Raw genomic sequence first — 23875 nt, forward strand, 5'->3', positions numbered from 1 at the left:
CCCACGCTCTAACAATTATAAGTGAAGCAAAAGAGCATTCTACAAATGGAGGTTTTCTATGTGAAGAGAAACAGGCAATCCAGACTTCAAATGATATAAGTGAAGCACATGAAGCATTCTATAAAGCCATACTCAAAAGATTTAAGTGAAGTGCAATGAGCATTCTATAAATCAAACAAGGACGATCTCATACCAACATGGTGCATAAAAGAAAAGTGAAAACTAAATGCAAAAGACGCTCCAAGACTTGCACATATCGCATGAACGAAACGAATCCGAAAACATACCGATACTTGTTGAAGAAAGAGGGGATGCCTTCTGGGGCATCCCCAAGCTTAGACGCTTGAGTCTCCTTGAATATATACTTGGGGTGCCTCGGGCATCCCCAAGCTTGAGCTCTTGCCTCTCTTCCTTTTCCTCATATCGAGACCTCCTCGTTTAGACGCTTCATCCACACAAAACATCAACAGAAAACTCGGTAAGAATAAAGCAAATCACCACTCTAAGTATTGTTGCAAACCAATTCATATTTTGTTTTTGCATTGTGTCTACTGTAGTATAACTTTTCCATGGCTTAATCCGCTAATATAAATTGATAGATTCATGAAAACAAGCAAACTATGCATCAAAAACAGAATCTGTCAAAAACAGAACAGTCTGTAGAAATCTGAACATCCACCATACTTCTAGTACCCCAAAAATTCTACCAAAATTAGAAAAAATAAAAAAGTTGTGTAGAAAGACAATGAAAAAGGAATTAGAACCGATTGACGTTCCAGTCAAAAATGTAAAATCGCGCACTACAGCCATAGTTTCTGTCCTGCACCGTACAAACCAACAAGCATTGTAAACATCCTAAAGGCAAACCTTGGCACATTATTTTTATAATACAATGGAATTGTACAAGGGGATATTTATTTTTGTTGAAAAGTTTCTGTAATTAAGATTCACAAAGTTTCCGTGAGCATGAACAAAGTTCAAGGAGCTCTCCCACTTCAACAATGCTTGTCTCTCTCACTTTCACTTTCCTTTTTAAAAAGTTTTTGGGTTCCCCTCTTTTTTTTTAAAACTATATAAAAGCACTCAACAGAAATAAATGACTCTCTAAAACTTCCAGGTTGTTTCCCTGGCAGCGCTTTCTTTAAAGCATTAAGCTAGGCATTTAGTGCTCAAGTAATGGATCCACCCGGATCCCAAGGTATATCAAAGCCAATTTTAATTAACAATGATTTGTAATTTAGTAGTGAGCACAAAGTAACATATATCAAGTAACAACGAAGTATAACGCTCTTCCTATGCATCTGCATGTCATAAAAGAACAATTCATGCACACCAAGTAAAGGCCAATGCATAGTATAAGCAATTTCTTGCAATTTTATCGTGTTGGAAACATAAAGAGGCGGAGATAAAGTTCCTCTCTCATAATAATTGCAAGTAGGAGCAGCAAGCACATGCATATTACATTCATCAAAATCATCATGTGCAATGGTAAAAGGCAACCCATCAATATAATCCTTAATAAGCACAAACTTCTCCGATATAGTGTAGTCGGGAGAATTCAAAAAGATAATAGGACTATCATGCGTGGGTGCAATAGCAACAATTTCATGTTTAACATAAGGAACTATAGCAAGTTCATCTGCATAAGCATAATTCATATTGGCATCTTGGCCACAAGCATAGCAAGCATCATCAAAAAGGGATATTTCAAACAAATTCAAGGGGTCGTAGCAATCATCATAGCACGAAGGGGAATTAAACAATGTATGAGTTGAAGAGTTACTCTCATTAGAAGGTGAGCATGGGTGATCAATCCGCTCTTCCTCCTTTTGTTCTTCGCTCTCCTCATCATCTTTTTCATCCAATGAGCTCACAGTTTCATAAATTTCTTCTTCCATAGCTTCCTGCAAAATATTAGTCTCTTCTTGGACAGCGGAGAATTCCTCAATATATAGTTTAACATAGGCATTAGAAGCATAATTATCATAACAATATTCAAGTATGGCAAAATTTTCAGATTTGTAGAGAGTAGCATCATACTTTTCAATCAAAGAAGCAATTTCATAAGCACCCTTAAAAGCAACAAATTCTTCAATTTGATGAACATCATAGTAATTATAAACACCCTTAGCATACGAAGATACGATTCCATTATCAATAAACTCACATTGGTAGGGAAGGTGTTTCTTAGGGTTTTCAGAACAACAAGTAACATCATATATTTCACATAAATTCCAAGCATAGCATTGCAAACGTTGAATTTGATCCCATAATAGTTTCCCTTTTCCGATATACGGTGTCGCACATAACAAGCATGCTCATCTAAAGATTTGCCCTCAACTAATCTAGTTGGGGTTTCAGCACGAGCACAAAGGGATCGAAGATGATCCAAGTAAAAAGCTTCAGGACTGTGATAGATTTTGAGTGGTTCTTCAACCATTGGTGTAGTAGGTACAACTAATTTTTTTGGTATTTTGCGTTTCCTACCCATAACTAAAGATAGAAAACAACTAAGAACAGCAAATAAAAATTACTTAGTGATAACGCAAACAAGCACACACGAGAATATTCACCCCACGCTATGACTCCCCGGCAACGGCGCCAGAAAATTGTCTTGATAACCCATAAGTATACGGGATAGTTGTAGCCTCTTTCGATAAGTAAGAGTGTCGAACCCAACGAGGAGCTAAAGGTAGAACAAATACTCTCTCAAGTCCTATCGGCCACTGATACGACTCTACGCACGCTTGACGTTCACTTTACCTAGAACAAGTATGAAACTAGAAGTACTTTGTAGGTGTAGTTGGATAGGTTTGCAAGATAATAAAGAGCACGTAAATAAAAACTAGGGTCTGTTTAGATAAAGATGCAATAAAGTAAATAAAGCGAGTGTGGAAAAGTGGTGGTAGAAGTTGTGAAATTGTCCCTAAGCAATTGACTATGTTACTAGACCGATGATCACTATTGCAATTCTATTTGAGGGAGAGGCATAAGCAACATACTTTCTCTACTTGGATCATATGCACTTATGATTGGAACTCTAGCAAGCATCCGCAAATACTAAAGATTCATTAAGGTAAAACCCAACCATAGCATTAAAGTATCAAGTCCCCTTTATCCCATACGCAAACAACCTACTTACTCGGGTCTGTGCTTCTGTCACTCATGCCACCCACCATAAGCAAATCATAAACATATTGCAAACCCTACAGTGGGAATCCCTCACGCTTGTGCGACACGGAGGGCACAATAGGACAACACCAATAATAAAACATGCAACTCAAACCAATCATAGCAATTCATCAATCACCGATAGGACAACGAAAATCTACTCAGACATCATAGGATGGCAACACATCATTGGAAAATAATATGAAGCATAAAGCACCATGTTCAAGTAGAGGGTACAATGGGTTGCGGGAGAGTGGACCGCTGGATATAGATGGGGGAAGGTGATGGAGATGTTGGTGAAGATGACGGCAGTGTTGGTGAAGATCGCGGTGATGATGATGGCCCCCGGCGGCATTCCGGCGCCACCGGAAGCAAGGGGGAGAGAGCCCCCCTTCTTCTTCTTCTTCCTTGACCTCCTCCCTAGATGGGAGAAGGGTTTCCCCTCTGGTCCTTGGCTCCCATGGCGAGAGGGAGGGGCGAGAGCCCCTCCGAGATTGGATCTATCTCTCTATTTCTGCGTTCTCAGATTCTACCCCTTCACCGTTTCTTAAATATCCGGAGATCCGTAACTTTGATTGGGGTGAATATTTCGCCCAGATCTTTCTCATAAAATTAGCTTTCTTGCGGAAAAAGAATAGCGTCAACCGCCTTACGGGTGGCCCACGAGAGTCCAAGGCGCGCCCAGGGGGTGGGCACGCCCCCTATCTCCTGGCCACCTCGGGTATCGTTTCGCGTTGATTCTTCCTCCTGAAAATCCCAAATATTCCAAAAGTATATGAAAGTTGAAGAATATTGGCATGGAACAATCAAAAATTACAGATACGATGGGGACGTATCAGGATCTCACGGATACAGAAGGTTGCGGCGGTGGAAATAGTTTTTCGTGGTGCTCCTGGATGTTTTTGGGGTACATGGATATATATATATATATATAGGAGGAAGAAGTAGGTCGGTTGACGCTCAAGGGGCCCACGCCGGGCACCCTCATGGCCACCTCGTTTGTTGCTTGATGTCCACTCCAAGTCCCTTGGATTGCGTTTGTTCCAAAAAGATCGCTCCCGAAGGATTCATTCCGTATGGACTCCATTTGATATTCCTTTTCTCCGAAACACTGAAATAGGCAAAAAAAAAGCAATTCGGGCTGGGACTCCGGTTAGTAGTTAGTCCCAAAAATGATATAAAAGTGTAAAGTAAAGCCCATAAACATCCCAAACAGGTAATATAATAGCATGGAACAATCAAAAATTATAGATCGTTGGAGACGTATCAGTGTAATACCTAGTGCACCGGGTCCAATGAAAATATTTTGTGACAATATTGGAGCAATTGCCTTGGCAAAGGAATCCAGATTTCACAAGAGAACCAAACACATCAAGAGATGCGTCAATTCCATCCACGATCAAGTCAAGGAGGGAGACATAGAGATTTGCAAAATACATACGGATCTGAATGTTGCAGACCCGTTGACTAAGCCTCTTCCACGAGCAAAACATGATCAACACCAAGACTCCATGGGTGTTAGAATCATTACTATGTAATCTAGATTACTGACTCTAGTGCAAGTGGGAGACTGAAGGAAATATGCCCAAGAGGCAATAATAAAGTTGTTATTTATATTTCCTTATATCATGATAAATGTTTATTATTCATTCTAGAATTGTATTAACCAGAAACTTAGTACATGTGTGAATACATAGACAAAACAAAGTGTCCCTAGTATGCCTCTGCTTGACTAGCTCGTTAATCAAAGATGGTTATGTTTCCTGACCATAGACATGTGTTGTCATTTGATTAACGGGATCACATCATTAGAGAATGATGTGATGGACAAGACCCATCCGTTAGCTTAGCATAATGATCGTTAAGTTTTATTGCTGTTGCTTTCTTCATGACTTATACATGTTCCTCTAACTATGAGATTATGCAACTCCCGAATACCGGAGGAGCACCTTGTGTGCTATCAAATGTCACAACGTAACTGGCTGATTATAAAGATGCTCTACAGGTGTCTCCGAAGGTGTTTGTTGGGTTGGCATAGATCAAGAATAGGATTTGTCACTCCGTGTATCGGAGAGGTATCTCTGGGCCCTCTCGATAATGCTCATCACTATAAGCCTTGCAAGCAATGTGACTAATGAGTTAGTTACGGGATGATGCATAACGGAACGAGTAAAGAGACTTGCCGGTAACGAGATTGAACTAGGTATGAAGATACCGACGATTGAATCTCAGGCAAGTGACATACTGATGACAAAGGGAACAACGTATGTTGTTGTGCGATTTGACCAATAAAGATCTTCATAGAATATGTAGGGGCCAATATGAGCATCCAGGTTTCGCTATTTGTCATTGATCGGAGATGTGTCTCGATCATGTCTACATAGTTCTCAAACCCGGAGGGTCCGCATGCTTAACGTTCAATGACGATTTGTATTATGAGTTGTGTGTTTTGGTGACCGAAGTTTATTCGGAGTCCCAGATGAGATCACGGACATGACGAGGAGTCTCGAAATGGTCGAGAGGTAAATATTGATATATTGGAAGGTTATGTTCGGACACTGGAAAATTTTCGGAGAGGTTCGGACATTTTCCGGAGTACCGAGGGGTTACCGGAACCCCCCGGGGAAGTGTTGGGCCAACATGGGCCTAAGGGAGAAAGAGGGAAGCCAGCGGGGGTGGCCGCGCGCCCCCCTCCTAGGGAGTCCGAATAGGACAAGGAGGAGGGGGGCGCCACCTTCCCTTTACCTCTCCCTCTCCTTCCTATTGCCTCCGGTGAAAAAAAGGTAAAGGGGGTGATGAATCCTACTTGGACTAGGAGTCCAAGTAGGACTCCCCCCATGGCACGCCCCTCCTAGCCGCCAGCCTCTCTCCCCCTTCCTTTATATACGTGGGCAGGGGGCACCCCAAAGGGACAACAATTATTCTCTTTGCCATGTGCGGTGCCCCCTCCCATAGTTTACTCCTCCGGTCATAGCGTCGTAGTGCTTAGACGAAGCCCTGCGCGGATCACATCATCAACACCGTCACCACGCCGTCGTGCTGGCAGAACCCTCCCTCGACCCTCTACTGGATAAAGAGTTCGAGGGACGTCATCGAGCTGAACGTGTGCTGAACACGGAGGTGCCATACGTTCGGTACTTGGATGGGTTGGATAGTGAAGACGTTAGACTACATCGATCGCGTTAACTAAACGCTTCCGCTTTCGGTCTACGAGGGTACGTGGACACACACTCGTCCTCTTGTTGCTATGCATCTCCTAGATAGATCTTGCATGATCGTAGATTTCTTTTGAAATTGCATGCTACGTTCCCAACAATTAAGTGGAAGGTTGCAATAAAATTAAATAGTGGTTCATATTGTAAACAATAGATAAAAAAAATGTTGATCAAGGTTGAAAGTGATTAAGATGAATGGACTGGAATCCATAACTTCATTAGTGCATCTCTCCATAAAGCATAACATAGAAGTGGTGAACAAATTACACTATAACGATTAAATAACAGTTTCTATGATTATCATTATACATGGCTTAGTTGCATATAACCATTACATCCTTATATCTATAGACTGTTATCCAGTTGCATCTGTAGCTAATACTCCACTCAAGACCGTCATCCAACATGCATCTCAAAGGTATTAAGTAAAACAGAAGATTGCATTGAGCATGATGACATAATATTGATAATATATTGTCCCTAGCTCGTAATCGAAACAACTACACAACTATCCTTTTATCCTTAATGGCAATAACACAATACAATATGCTTCCACTTTCTCTCACTGTGGTAGATTTCTTGCATGGTTAAACACAACCAACATACACAACACCCTCTTGGAGATCATTCATCTAACATGGCCAATGCAAGACTAATAAATCGGAGAGCATATATGTATATAAATTATGCTGAAAATAACTCATATGAATCTAAAAATAAATCATGTATAGATCTGATCATAAAGTGTCAATTCATTGCACTACAAAAAACATCACAAATTACATCAGATGGATCACAATCATGTAGGGAAGCTCGTGTGATCGTTGTATTGAATAACAAGGGAGAGAGATTTGCATCTAGCTATTGATATGTACCCATGGTCTAAGGACGACTACTCACAGACATGCATGGTGGTAGCAATGACGATGAAGGTGGCTCCGCTGATGGATTCCCCTCCTACCGAAATTGGGCTCCGACTTGGATTGTCTCAAAATAGAGAGGTGGTGGTGGTGGTGAAAAAATCCTCGATAAATAAAACGATAGGTTATAGAAGTATATAAAGGCAGGGGCATCGAGAGGCAGTGGATCAGACTCTCGTTGGCCCCACATGGCCCTGGCTTGTAGCCTAGGGGTTGGCCACATGGTCCCACCGCTTGATGGCCTCGGGGCCCTCTCCAGGGGCTCCAGTGTTAGCTCGCTTCATCCTCTTCTGAAAACTTCATGGCATATTTTTATTTTTCTGTCTGGTTCCTGGAAAATTTAATTTCTTGGAAACTACAAAAATAGCAGAAAACAACAGCTGACACTTGACACCAAGTTAATATGTTATTCTATAAAAAATGATAAAAAATAGTGTTAAAACTATGCAATTATGATATAGATATATCATTAAAAGGCAACAATTATAGATACATCCGGGACGTATCAACACCCCCAAACTCAATGCCTACTTGACCCATAGAAGGTAGATGATAACCGTTGTTTTCTATTGTGAATGCTATATTAACATGAACATGATGAGTTCGATCTAATTTTTGTCTAACTCGAAAAAATAGCATTGCATTGAAATAGTCTATAATTGATAGTAAGCAAGTAACATCAAAACATGCTAATAAACATACTATTGGGTTTCGATAATCAATGCTTCAAATGTTCCCATTGCCATGGGCTTAGAAAGAATCTTAAATTGTATCGAAACATAACATCACATAATTGCAATCTTACCACCAACCCAACGCAAACTAAGTTACTTTGTCGGTTAAAAAAACTAAGTTACTTTTAATACGCAATATTATGCACTACGCAACTCCCATTCAATACCTGACAATGAGTTTAGCCATAATACTCTTTGAAAACAAATAGAATAATGACTATGAGAAGTAAAAAAACAAAGTCTCGCATCAACAAGGCTTGATCATTAGGCAATGGGAAGACCTTCTAATCGATGTTAATGCATGGAGTAGGGATTACCATGCAACAGATACATTATAGTTATAAGTGTGTGAAATATCTCCTATTAACTGGTGGGGTGTGCTTCCAACTTGCTTGGTCATGATTACCTAGAGCATTTGAGGAAGCTCATCATTGGACTATCCAAGCCAAGTTCTATACCATAAAGATTCCAACTAGTGTATGAAACACGAAATACACAAAACCTCTCTATGTGAATGCAATAGTGCTATTTTAAAGCACTTATTATGATATCTGCTAAACCAGGTGTTACTTTGAAATACAAGTGTATACTAAAAGAAGGATAATAGTGTTGCTCCCTCTATTTTCTCTTTTTATCTCTCTCAACTCGTTTTCCCCCTCTCTAGCACCTCCATGGTGCATCCTTTATTTGATCTCTCAAGGTACGAGCAACATTATAATGACAAACGATACACTTTGAATTTACTTACAACTCAACTCAAATAATAAAACATGATGTAGAAGCTCTAATGAATGTCTTTGGTAGTGTACCAGGATGTGCCATGATCGAGCATACCATATATGAAATAATGAATAATGTTGGCCTTGCCACAACAATATCATGCCAGCTCTAGATCATGTGCAAAGCAAAATGATAATGGGAATAACATCTCTAGTCATGCAATGTAACTGATGATGGATGCAGCACGGAAATAACTAGTGATCAAAATGGCACAAACTATGGATATGTTAAATGATGATAGCAACCCGAGTAAGTGTCCAAATTTTATGTGATGGCACATGCCCAGATCTCACATGCTTCTTCCTAATTATGCTGGTAACATTAACCAATCCAGAACTAGATAGAGACATGTATTTGATTAGTACCAAAGTGAAAACAGAAGAACTAAGGTCGAATAATCAAAAGTAAATTAGAACTTACAATCAAAATCCATCCAACCAAACATTATGTCCTCCAAATCATGAACAATAATTGTATCCTTCATCACAATATATGTCATTAACAAGCAAATTGTCGGCACTAAATGCCAACTTTACATCACCACTGAATTGTTAATAATGTTGGTTAACAATTAAATTTAGAATTTCATATGAAAAATACGGCACATACTCTAACATATAATATTACAAGTTCATTTAACTAACCCCCAACTACCGTTATTTCTTCACCATAGTTCCTTTTTCCATGCAGTATAGTAAATTACTTGGTCCTCCTAGATAACATATTATCATACAATATTTTGTGAAAGGAAGTCTACAAACTATGAATTAACTACATATGCAATTATATATACAATTTTAACATTGAAAGACTTCTAGATGTAGACAGTTGTTTGGTTTCAGTTTCATTACACCACCGCTAGCAAAGTGCAGTGTCATTGTTAGGAGTGATAAATCAATAATGTTTGAGAAGAAAACAAAAAAGTGAAAAACTACTTGTTAGATGTAGCAAAGCATCGATCTGAATTCTAGACCACTTGGCATACATGTGTAGATACTGCAACCACTATCTACAACGAAGTACATCGCCGAACTCACCGCATTGATGAATGGGTCACAGGCACCAGGGCCAGCCCTAGACCATGGAAAAAGGTGCGGCAGCCTAAGGCCCAATACATCTACATATGTAAATAATTTTTAAAATTTTGATTTGCAGAATACAACATCAACACTACTATGGGGTGGATAGGGGGCACTTGCCCCCTCCCCTAGGCTCACGTCACCATAATGTTTATTCAATAATTGTTACTACATGTGCCTTATAATTATCATTTGCATCATATAATCACATATATGGTGCATTAAGACTTTATTTGCTAGTTAAAAATACAATTTCAAGGTTTCTATTTTTATAATGATTTTTATGATATGCGATATATATCGTGAAAGTATTTATGTTACCCTGTTACGGTTGTTAGGTCCATTGTACTAGAAACCAGGAAGGCCCAAGTGTGAAAATAGAATTACAAGAAGATTTATTGCTAAGTAGTAGAGCCAATATTAGGAAAAAAATAACATATCCATATAAATACGTGTCATAACACAAGTCATTTTGTACTAGAAGAAGCACATGAAGATGACGTAGAGAACAAGAAGCCAGAATAAAGCTAACAAAAACAAAACCAAGCTACTAAAAGTAAAAATAAAAAAAAGCTAAAGCCAGCAAATGGAAAATGTAACCACCTATGAAAAAGGTTCCCTGGTTCGCTAGTCAAGGGCCAAAATTATTGTTTTGACCTTCTAACACAAGTTAACATGATTTGGTCCATTTTAAAAGTCTACAAGAGATCGGACCTACTGTGTCGAGCTCAAAAATGTCACGTAATAGCTAAAAACGTCACAAAATACTCATGTGTGACATTTCTCAAGCGTCACCAGCATCGTCACGGAATCCCCGTCACAGATTATTACTAGTGACGCGACGCGCAAAAAACGTCACCGGATATGGGACCTTCGGTGACGTAACTATCGTCACTAGATTTTTGGTAGGCCAATGTGCTTTGGATTTCCAAATGGGCCAAGCCCAATAATTCATTTCATTTTTTCTATTTTGGGTTCAAATTTTTTGGTGGATCATAGCCTATTTACAACTCAATTATGGTTGATCCAACCAGCCCTTTTTTATGGTGCAATTGCCATTTTCTGTTAGCCTTTTCAAGGGTTATTTTCTTTATAGTTTTTGCCTCTAATAATACTTCAACATTGTCAGATTCAAAACATATTGTGGGCTTGTGGTCTTTTTAAGCCCATCTTTCCATTGACCAATTTTCACATAATATTACAAGCTAACTAGTCTCTAAACAACATGCATATTACAAATCACAGTTACATGCCCCATGCAAAGTAACCCAAGCTACATCACCATCGGATACATCTTTTTTACTTTGTTGGTGTGACTCTTAGCTCCCACCTTCATCAGAACTTGGATTTTTTGTTGGATGCCTTTCTCGTGACTTCTTGAAGGCAACTAAAGTTGTTCTGATCCTCCATTGTCCATATCAACTTCTTGAAAGATGACTTACGAATCAGCCTATTAGAAATAAAGACATAAATATAACATTATGAATGAGTTACAGAAAACCATCTACCATTGCAACAAAGAACGACATGCAAGTAACTTGGAGCTCTAGGTTGGAACCTTAACAAAAACTACACATTAGTAATTGTCTAATAAAGTAATAAGTGATATGATCAAAACTAAGCATGTCGTATTCATGAGCAACAAAGGCCATCTAAAATATTTGATTGGAATAAACACATATCAATACATTAGAAAAGAGAACTATTGGTAAGAGGACACGCATAAATAATAGCTCAACACAAAGTTTGAAATCCCGAGAGGAACAAATTAAAATTTGTAGTAGGTACTCCTTCACAAATTAAAATGGTGCAAGAAAACAGAATATTCGACAAAGACTCGAAGGAAGAAACCTTCAAGCAACATAGAACAGTGCAGAAAGCATGAAAAACTTAGTGTGATCAATAAGAAACTTCCATCTAAAAATCAATTACTTACAATTACGCTATGGTCACAGGCCTAAAAAGTTCGTTTAGGCTTTGATCTTTAGTTGTAAACTTGTAATATATCTGCTTACTTGGACAGTAATCTGCATTAACATATAGTCAGTATCACTTCAGATTGCCTAAAGGAGTTCAATGAATTAGTTCTCCATTAGTAATTTGCCAAAATCATGTCGAATCGCTCATTAAACTCCCACTACAGTTCAGCAACAGCAATTCACTTGCAAATCTCTTCACGTTCCCTCAAACAGAGTTACCACGAGATCAGAACTACAAAATAATATAACAATACTGGGGGAGCATCTGCATAATGAAAATATTATACTGCAGCTAATTATTTAATTACTAACCCATTTCACATGTACTATCTAGGTTCTCATGATAATTTCTCTAAAAGAACATGGACAATTCAGTTTACAATTTTCAACTTAGTGACATGTATAAACTAGCTTCCATATTCTAGCTCAACACTACTGACAGTATGGCACAAAAAATGACTATTTAACCTAGCAAATATTACTATAGAAGCATCTCACGATTGACCAATAAGAACTCACTAACAGGGAGGAACAAAACAAAAGTGATATCTGAACCAATCCCCGCATGTAAGCGGTTCATCTAAACTGAGAGGGGATAGCTGAGCGTCGTACACATGTAACATGTTAACCCAGCCACCCAGGTTGCCGGTCGAGCTTAACGGACCTCCCGCAGAACTCCGGCGTGCCCCAGTGGTCTGTGCTCAATGTAAATCTGACGGACAAAACCAAAGAAGAAGAAAAACAAAGGGTCAACGAGATGTATCTGATAAGTGCGGAAGGTGGGACAACTACGTGATGACTCATTAGTTAATCATACCACAGTGGCGGTAGTCCCTACGAAGGTGATGCGTAGGCGAACCCGGCGGTCAAGGAAGCCATAGCCAGTACCCACATCACCATGACTCCTCTGTCCTCTCCCTCATTTGCTCCGATGGATCTGAGAAGTGTATGGAGTGGCACCATAGAGTAAAGAGTTCAGTGCCTGCAATCACACGAGAGGGATCGGAGGATGCACACACGCAGGCACTCAACACTAATAACACACGTCACGCACACAGGCTGGGCCGTGGCCGTGCAACCAGGCTGGTCCGGCCGCGGCGCACGCTGGGTCCGCCGCTGCGCGCAATGGAGGGACCTGACGCCAGTAGCAGCTTCCGTAGCGGAGCGCCCTGGAGGAACCCGACGGGAGAGGGAAGAGAGAGAGCAGCTACTCCTGCCGCCGTCGTCGTCTTTGGTTGCCTCCGATCTACCGCCGCCGCCACACAAGGGAATAGGGTTTCGCTCGGGGAGGGGAGAAGCTGGACGAGGGAAACAAAATTCGCTGTTATATGTGCGGTTGAGCTGGCTTCAGCCCACGTAGAAAAATCTAAAGAAATGGCGTTTTGCTGGGCTTGCCAGTCTATGGGCTGTGGTACGCCCCTAAAAGAAAGTTATGAATAGCCGCCAGCCAGAACCATGTTGGCTTGCCGCTCCCCGCCGCGACGTGACGCCTGCTAGAACCCCGAATAGACGAACAGATCGATCATACACGCCCCAGGGAAGAAAAAACTAACCAGCTTGCCCTAAAAAAAAACTAACCAGCTAAGTGTTGTAGGCGTATATATACAATCCAGAGCCATAATAAATATTTTTAGTACAATATTATTTTACCCGGGTTCAAACTCCATATACCAACTTTTCCCCATTAACTTGTATATTCATTTTTTTAAATAGCATCAGCTCACGAACGGATGGATTCAAGTTTTTTTGCCCGGACAGTGTCTATTTATATTCGATGGAACAAAATAAGTTTTTCCCGGCCATTATACCTATCTAATAGTAGATGGAACGAAATAATACGGTGCTCAGTAGACTGTGAAAAACTAGGGTGGGTAGTGCCAACACTAGCATGCGGGTCGTACCGCTCAATAACTCTTGAACCAGTTATGGCAGGTCCTACCGGTAGACATTACAAGACAAACAAATTATTTTCTTACATTCATAATTTTAATTCGGTGACTAGTAGGTTCATCATGGAAATTACCAAACCTTCATAGAAATTGGTAGCCATGTGCGCTCAAGTTCTGAAGCTGACTCGTGACGTCCATCGTCACCGACTTGTGGTAATCAGTGACGCCACCTGCGGAAACATCACACATCAGGTATTTCCATGACGTTGTCCATCTTTGTCACGAGGATTTTCGTCATAGTATGTCAGTTTTCTTGTAGTGTATGATCCGACCCTTGGCCCTACCGCCATATACAGCGGCGGTAAGATTAATGGGCTACTTTCCATGATGAACCTAGGTAGACTGTGATCCAAGCTCGCTTGCGGCTACTAATGCGGCAGTAGTCTACTACCAAAGAAGGCGGCCTTAACCTTCAAACCTTACAACTAGAAGGATAACAAATAATTAATATTTATTATTTTCTAGACTTGAAAGTTATCAAATAGCCACAAGTACCCACTCAAAATCGTTGTCTTTAGGGCGAACTTGAAATTTCACATAGGGATTTCCTACCTCAACTATTTGCGCATGTAAGGAATGCTTCTTAAGAGCATCTACAACCGGACTGAGCAAATTCGACCTCTAAACGTCTATGGGCGCATTTGGACGTGTCCACGGACATCACTGGCCAGCCCCTCAAATGTTCTCCCTTGCAACCAAAACCCACACTTTAAAGTATGAAATCCATGTAAACACATGCACGTCGATCACTTGATATTACAAATACCCGAAACAATGAATACTGTTCGCAAATAAAATTTATTTGTACATGAAAATACACAGCTAAAACATAAAATGTATTCAAAGTGTACAATTCATACAAAATTCAGTGATTTTCAGTGTGGATTCACATATGCTTCGCAAGATCATTGATAAGTTGCACATGCACCTATTGATCTTGAAGTTATCGATGCATCTCTACAAAGTTCATATCAGCCTATGCATCTTGTTCAGGAGGCGGACCTGTACTTCGCGCTTATAAAAATCATGCATGTGGGGTGCCCATTCGCGCCCATCCTCCACAACATGTTATCAGCTACCACAATGTCTTCGATTTTCACATCATCGCAGCTCTACGGACAATATTCAAACAAGCTTGGAGCACTTCAAATGCCCTCTTCACATCTTTCCCAACATATTTTTGCATTTGTGCAAAGATAAATTGTTTGTTACCTCGAGACTCAGATACTACCTTGCAAGGGTATCTATACTCCGTAACAATGATTTTGGGTCCCAGTCAAGTACGTCAAGAAAGCCAAGTCTACAATGACCAAAGTCTTTTTATTAACACAATACAGACGCGGACAGTCATACATACGCATATATTCAGCACACACGCACACCCAACCTCTATGAGCATCTCTGAAAAAGTGAGCCGACATATTATCTTGAGATTGACAAAGTCGCCATAGATGCCTCTGTAGTCGACGAGAATATCTCCTCCCACCTGAACGACCATCGCCGAAAAGTCTGAAATAAATCAAAAAATTTGAACACAAACGTTAAGTCTAGGACTTGAACCCTGATGGACTTGTTTCCACCACAAAAACCTCTGAGCTAGACTCAGTTCGAAAGTCCTTTTTTAGCGGTCATCATGTACTGCGACCAAAGTCAACACAACGGAAATGGGTCACTGCGTCATGTTCAGTCAAAGCGGCGATGGATCTTAGCGCGACGACATTTTTTCTATAGCACCGGATCTGGCCCCTTATTTCAAAATTCAAGGGCCGTGATTTGCTCAAAGGTAGCACTTTCTCCTCCTCTCCGACGCATCGATCCCTCGCATGCTCCTGTGCATTTTCCTCATTTTCCTTCTAGTCCAGTAGCAGTAGTGATGCTGCTTAATTAGTCATGTCTGTGGGGTCGGAGGTTGTTTTGACACACTGCATTGCTACTGAGGCGCCTAACCATCTACCACCGCTTGCCTTGGGAGAATAGTATGCTTATGGAGTTCTATTTTTTGTGTTGCTACGAATGTCTTGATTTGTCAGATGCTATGTATTGTTTGTTTTATTGCATTTCATAATTAGAAACATGGGCGTTGGATTAGTAGTGATGACCAAGCAATTTGATCCAGTAATTACGAGATCTCATACATAGTCTCCCTACTGAAATATTTTTTTGACCATGCTCCCTACTGAAATTTGGATGAGCATTTGGGTTCAAACTAAATTCAGACGAACAGTGTTTTTATCTTAACAAATAAGGTTGTAAATCTGGCATCTTTTGATGATGGGACTCGATTCTGTTTACCACCAAATTTGCAGTATAGTCACTCAAGTACTCTAAACTGATACTTCAAGAGTTTCACTTCGTAACTGTGTCCATAAATGCATTAAATCAGTTCCTTTGGCCTTCAAGGTTCTTATGCATTGCATACATCTTTCCGTTTTTCTCTCGGTTTTCAATATTGTTAATTTGGCTATTTATTTCTGTAATGTGATGGTGTTTATGTGGGGAAAGGTATTGTAAACAGTTTTACCCGGGGGAACGGCGACCCATCGGCGATTTTTTCTTACAACAAGGATGGAGTTGATGTGTTGTATAGTGCAGCATGGGGAGGCCATCTGGAGGTTTGTAAGTATTTGGTGGAGGATCTTGGGGGAGATGTGAATGCTCCTGGAATTGGAACTGTAGCTCTAGGTCTTTCTCTATCTTTTCTTCATTTTTGGTTTGAAATCGGTGTCTACCATGCCATTGTTTTCCAGTAGGAGACCAAGATTGTGTTGATGATGTGTTGTTCTTACAGGTACGACTCCGTTTATGATGGCAGCTCAGTCTGGCGATGTTCCCACTGTCAAGTATCTTCTTGATCATGGTGGTGATCTAATGAAAGCAGACCACAAGGGACGCACAGTTCTCCACCATGCTGTGTCGGCAGGTTCTTCCCTTGATACGTGCATACACACATGATTTCTCCAAGTTGGCCATTTTATTAGTTCTTATTATTTACTCTATTACACTTGGTTTGTGCATTGTTGTGGCCAAACATTACTTACGGAATCATCTCGTTCACCACAGGATCCTGCAAGGTAACAGAGTTCCTCCTTTCAAAAGGGGTGCCAGTCGACATAGACTGTGGCCGTGGACCACCACTCTTCATGGCTGCTACAAATGAGCAGGATAAGGCACTGAAGATTTTATTGGACCACCACGCAAATGTATATAGCCTCCATATTTCCATTTCTCTTGATTCAGAGTTAATTTGGACAGGTAGTTTTTAGTCTGCCAACTAGTTAAATGACGTGGACAAATATGTCTTAACCTGGGGGTGTTTTGGTTGCTTAGAGTAACACATACTTATATATTACAAATCTGTTTTTAGGTTAATGAAATTCAGTAGAGGTCATGAAGTTTGATTGATTTGATGGAGCAACCCATTCCAATCCTTGAACCAAACAAGCATGTTAGGTCAGGATTGGGATTGGATAGTCCATTTACCATTTCATCCCTCGAACCACCAAACACACCAGTAAATTATACGATGACATGCTTTTTATATTAGGATATCCTTGGTCATCTCAAAATAAACACCTGACTCTATCATGCCACCTGTGTTTCTTAATACAAAATACAATACCCTGCTTTCAGCCTAACATCATTATCAGCGGTGCTATTACTCCCCTTCTGGGTGCTCTTATTACAGTTCATTGAAGTGCACGAAGCTACTCATTAAGGTGAGTATTCTCTTGATTATTAATCATAGCTATGTGTTGGTTTTCCCTACTCTACCTTTCTGTCATTGCTGCCATGCTTATATGCAGATGTGCATGGAGATAACACTATGAACATTCTATTGCATAATCATTTTTACAGGCTGGTGCCGATGTTAATCTCAAGGCTTCCATTATGACACTTTTGGTGTTTGCTACGCTGCAAGGAGGTTATACCAACTTCATTAAGTTTCTGTTGAAGGCTGGAGCTGATCCTAATATTCCCGATGATATATGTTTCGTATATTTTTTGTATATTTTGCCGACCTGGTATGCAGAATTTCACCATATACTATCAAATCTTCTGGTGATGCTATTAATTCAAAGGAGCCATTTAGCAGCGAGTTTGGGCTGCTTTGTGCCATTGACTAGGTGGGAAATTGGCGCTTGTGCATAGTATTCTAACAGTCTTTATCATTAAAAAAGACCTATGCAGGCCACTTAGATATTATTTCACCTTACGGTAATCAAACAGTCATGGTAGGGTTACCTCATTTCACATCCACCATTGGGATACAGCCCAATTCTCAGCGGTCTATATCAATAGACCTATTATTTTTCTATTGATCATCAATTGTTGATTTTCTATTGAAGGAACATGCCTACTTTTTTGGTTTGTAGCGGCAGTATGGGAGTATCTAGCGTAACCAGGAGTATGTAGCGGTATTATGGGAGTATATACGACCACCTAGGTAGTATTACATAGTTACATACTAATTTTTGGTGGTATGTGCAATTTTTTCACATATTCCCTTTTCATATACAAATATCAAGGTATTTCAAAAATATGGAAAAACTATGGCTCACATGCAAAAAAATTCACGTAGTTTACTTTGGAGTATCTTAGAAATATTGTATCAAAACACTCAAAATGATAAAGTAGTGTAATCTATACTGCCCCATGATAGTATAAGAGACCTAGGTGTAGCTACAGCCAGGAGTAAGACCAATTTTTGCTCTAAAACCGTTGCTTGTATCCAGTAAGTACCCAACATTTATCAATTTTTCTCCTTGAAAGAAGGTCATATCATTGCCTAACTTAACAGTTGATGAGATACTGAGATCTCATTATTGTGAAAAATTGTAGGATGATAATATTGTTGTATTGTATGCTGACCCTCATATGGGGTATATATAGAATACACGAGGGGGTAGAGGCTTGGAGTACAAGATAAGTAATACATGGTTTAAACCTATTCGATCTACTCCTTATCTCTATCTTTAAACCCAAACTATAGTCTAACATTCCCCCTCAGTCGTAGCGGGAGTGAAACGGACGTTTGCGACTGGATTTGAAGTATCGTGCTCGCGTCGTCTTCTCCGCTTCACCATCATCACCTGCATCTCTGATGGGCCGACACCTGGTGCGGTGACTGCGTCCCCTTCCGGTGCCTTCCTTGTCTCTCCTCTATTCCCTCCCGCAGTCACAGCGGGAGTGGCGTGAACGCTGGTGATGACGCGGACGCTGTTGACTGGAGATGTTGCCGATGTGTTGCTGTAGACGTAGCCATTAATGTCGAGGTAGCCGATCATGATGATGTAGCCGTGGTCGAGGTAGTCGTGGATGACGAAGCCGCACAAAGCCGGAGGCGCAAAAAAATGCGCTGTGACGGAGCTGCAGACGTGGACGATGCACCTTGCGAGTGTCAGAGGGTGCCGTCGGCGATGAGTCCACCGATTTTGCCAAGGCCGGAGGAAGCCCATCGAGCACACATCGGTTTTGCCAGAACCGTGTGGCCGTGTAGGGTCGTCACTATAGTGACGCCGTGTCGATGCAGTCATGCTGTCGTGGACGACGCGGAAGATGCCGTCGTCGTGACGCAGTCATTGCCGTCGTCGAGGTCGAGCCTTGCAGAAAAATCTGTCAGAGGACGCTAGGTGTCCATCTTGTGGACGAGGCGGCGGCGGTATGTTGACGATGATGTTGGTGAAGACCATGTTGATGGAGACCTTGGCGATGAAGTGTCGGCTATGGCGTTGCAACAGCATGTCGACGATGATGTCGCTTGAAGGCGTCCCTCGCGGCGACCAAGTATCGATGCTGTGTCGCGCCCGAAGAAGTCGATGAAGATTGCATCTTGTTCCACACCGGCCTGGCGTGTGGATGGTGCATGTTGAGATCGCTTCTCATAGACGTGCTCCATGAAGTATATTGGCTTGTAGACTGGCGTAGTCGTAAAGCTTGATGTTGATGTTCGACCTGATGTAAAGGTGTAGGTGCAGATCGCTCGGTGAAGATGCAGATCGGTGGCTCGAAGGTGGACGGCGTGCGAGGCGCAGGAGGTGGATGGAACGGCTTGGTGAAGATCTCGTCCGTGTGTGTGCCTCGAAGTGGCCTGCGGGCCCTCCCAATGTCCCGCGCTGCAAGCCGGCTTGCTGAAGGTGTCGACGTGCGGTGAAGGTGTGGACGCCGCGTGCAAGACCCTCCTGTGATCGAGGCACTGGTGCGTCATGTTGGTCGCCTGGTCCATGTGGTCTCGAGATGACATGGAACTTGAAGAACCTAGCTCGTGTTGCCGTGTGCATAGGGTATGCACGCATGGATGCATGTCTGTACGGAGCTACACCAAACTCCGTACGACCGCTGCTTGTACGCGCGGATGGAGGCGGACCTGTGTTGCGCCGTTGGATCTCCAGTTTACCAGCTCGTTCGGAGACGCCCGCCGTGGACGCTCCGCGTATTGCCCAGGAGGTCGCCGAGTGTGCGCTGGTGGCTGGCTCGTTTTGGAGGAACCGCGCCACCGCCTGAGCCCAGGATTTGTTGGATAAGCCGGCTTGTTCGGAAGACCCCCGCTGCTGCCATGTACGTGCGCGCAAAGAAGCTGGCTTGATGGCGGTGCGTAACCGCCGGCAGGGATCAGGTTGGATCTCCGACTCGGAGCAGCTGCGTAGCTCTCGCCGTATCGTCGGTGCCACCGTACGAGGGATTTTCACCGGAAGTCGAGGGTCCTGTGATTTATCTGGTGGCTAAGAAAAAATCAATCTACTGTAATTTCGAAAACTGAAGTTGGTTTAATATATGGAATTGATCTAATCTAGAGAATGATCTAATCTATAGAACCGATCCAATCTTTAATTGAATCGGGTGCCGCGCCCCCGAGGAGAGGAGATTGATCTTCCCGGGGGCGGCGCGCTGCGGAAGTGGTGGATGTGACCTAGGATCGGCGTCGTGAGACTAACCGCTCTAATATCATGTGAAAATTTGTAGGATGATAATATTGTTGTATTGTATGTTGACCCTCACATGAGGTATATATAGAATACACGAGGGGTAGAGGCTTGGAGTACAAGATAAGTAATACATGGTTTAAACCTATTCGATCTACTCCTTATCTTTATCTTTAAACACAAACTATATTCTAACAATTATGTACCATCCTGGTAGTCAATACACATTAAAATAATTTGACTTTACTTAGCTTACTTTTGTTCTCCATCAGGTTGGTATTCTGTTTTCCTTCTTTTACTCTAAGAACCTGTTTTATATCAATGCTACCATCAGCCAAGGGACCAACTAAAAAATTTCATGTCGACAGCTACTTCTCATTGTCTTCTTTTTTATCTTTATATTTCATAGGGACTCAAGTGTGATGCCACTAAAAACTCTTGTGGTGTCCGAGTCTCAACTTTTGCTGAAATGCCTCTCTTTGAAACCTTATATGTTGGCAGTTTGAATTTCTTAGCAATTTATAAATGCTTTCCGGGTAAATCCTAATTGAAACATTTGATAAAAATATTACGTAGATCCTGGTTCCTTCCCGATGTTATATTTATCTGCATCTAGTGTACATTACCCAATGTTCACGCTCCTTTGCTATTTATTTTTTTGGAAAAGGAGGAAATCCCCCGGCCTCTGCATCAGAATAATGCATGCGGCCATTTTATTAATACGAAGATGTTACTTTGCTATATACTATATTCTAAACAGTTGATGGAATACTGAGATATCAGTATGTACCATTCTGGGTAGCAGCATTTCTCCAATGACTCATGCTATAAAAAACTTGCCTTTGTGGCACTTTGTGTAACGATTCAGGTGGGGACACCCCCCCCCCCCCCCCCGGGTGATTGTTGAAATAAATTGACTTTTTTAGCTTAATTGTTGTGGTTCTTCAATCCCAGTTGTCTCAGTTCTCTCCTTGCTGAAACATTTCTAAGTTCTGAATGATCAGGTTCTTATGTTATTAATACTATGGTTTCCTTTTTTATTGATGTCTTAAATATTCGAAATGAGTGACATTTATTTTTATTTTGTTGCCCAGTTGGGTAGGTTACCAGTAGAGCTTGCTGCATTACAAAATTGCAAGGAAGAGGTTGAAATGTTGTTGCCTTTGACTACACCAATTCCAACTGTCCCAACTGGAGTATTGAGGGGGTAATTTCTCATGTGAAAATTGAAGTTAAAAAGCTAATGGTATGTTATTTTGATACTTTCTGTTCTTATGATGTTTCCATACTGAATATTGCTTGAAAGCTAAGCCATCGTTTTGTTCTTCAGTCATGAAATTTGTCCATTCAGTGTTATTGTAAGCTGTGGTTAGTGGTTAGTATGTCGACAACACCACTTTAATGGGATTTTCTTAGGACAAACTACGAACTATAATTTAGAAGGGTAGTGATTGTAATGAATAGAAAATGCTAGCCAATTTCTATTTTTTTGTTGGATAATTAGTAGAAATCACTGAGGAAAATAATACTGCTGCTTCCAAGGTTGAAAAATACAAACACCTTACACCTGATAAGACCAACTCTTAAGATAAGGCAATTTCTGTACTGTTTGCAAAATGATAGTCACACATCGATTGTATGGCAGTCTCAGTTCAAGTAACTGTCATTAACTTATCATTGTGAAGAACACTGAAGCAAATCTTATAAAACCTTAGATTAGTTAGAAGCTCTCTGGTACATAAATTTTGAATGTTGGCTGTTGCTCATAGTCATGGATCTCATACCGTGGTTGTGAAGTACACCAGCATCATGTACAAGCTGTGCTACTTGTTAGTAGTAGTAATTGTGTACGTGCAATGCACGTTAATATTAGACAAGATATTAATTGTATTGCACATTCATATAATGCAAGATATAGATTGCTTGTTATTATTAGGTAGGATATAATTATTTGGTTAATGCCGACCTTGCTATTAGGCATGATATTAATTAGTAGAGGGTGCTAAATATGTTAAGTGCTAACATGTTTAACACTAAACACCGGAGCTTAAACTGTTGGATAGATGCGGTTGAACGGGTGAGATTTGTTGGATCTATGCAACTTGCTCTTTTTATATTGGTATAGATATCGATATAGATAGTAGTAATAAAGTCTCATATATTTTAGTTAAATAACATGTTCTTAACTCCTTGTTACCTTGAAAAGGGCTACCTTTGATGTACTTAGGCAAGCACATATGCAATGTTTATCCTTGGTTATTTTCGTGAAAGAAGAAACACCTTGATCTCTACTCATGTCCCCATGTTTCCTATTGCCTGCCACCTCTCATAAATTGTAACATTGTTCTAACTTCTTCCCACAAAAGAAAAACATTGGTCTAACTTTAGCGACAACATTCAGTGATAAAAGAAAAGGATAATGGTGCTCTAGTACTAGCAGCATACTTCTTTTTTTGGTGCATTTTCTATACCAATAATTGCAGAGGAGTCCCTTTAAGAGCTTGACTCTGAGCTTCCAACCAGTAATTTTTTTCTCCATTTGAAGTGGCATTTGCCGTATGCATTGCATCATAGTTATGTGAAAGAGCTGGCCACCAAGATACTAAACTATGTAGAATGTTGAACACCAAGTTGCTGAATATTTTGTGTGATGGAAATTATCATAGTAAATGATGATTATTTGCAATATCCATTTCATGTTTATTTTACTTATTGTCTAGGAGCAAGGGCACCGTGAAAGAAGAAAATGTTTGCTCAAGACACAGGCTGATACAACATTCAAGCAGAAGGAATATGAGATGGCATCAGAGTTTTATGGCCTGGTAAGTATCTCTTGCACTTCATCTATGATGGTTTAGAAGATAATTATTTTGTGTTAACAGGGATCTAATGGGAGAGCATTTTTTTCTAACTAGGTTACTTATTATCTAACTTTAGAATATCTAACCATAATTAAATATGAGCTTTGATTGTCGAGAAAACAATGTAATTGATAATGAACAGTAGGACTGGGACACGATGTATTGCTTGTTAATTTGCCATGTATGATTCCATTATTTGTCACTAATTGAAATTGATCTTCACTCTTGTTTTCTTGAGACTGATCTTCACTGGCAGAGATTAATATG

The 23875-nt window shown here is 40.7% G+C and overlaps 1 pseudogene; it reads left to right on the top strand.

The window, feature by feature from the left end:
- The window catches only part of LOC123067401 (ankyrin-1-like), a 142719-nt pseudogene that overhangs the window by 117776 nt on the left and 1068 nt on the right, over positions 1–23875 (top strand).

Source organism: Triticum aestivum, chromosome 3B (assembly GCF_018294505.1).
Source record: "Triticum aestivum cultivar Chinese Spring chromosome 3B, IWGSC CS RefSeq v2.1, whole genome shotgun sequence".
Lineage (NCBI taxonomy): Eukaryota > Viridiplantae > Streptophyta > Magnoliopsida > Poales > Poaceae > Triticum > Triticum aestivum.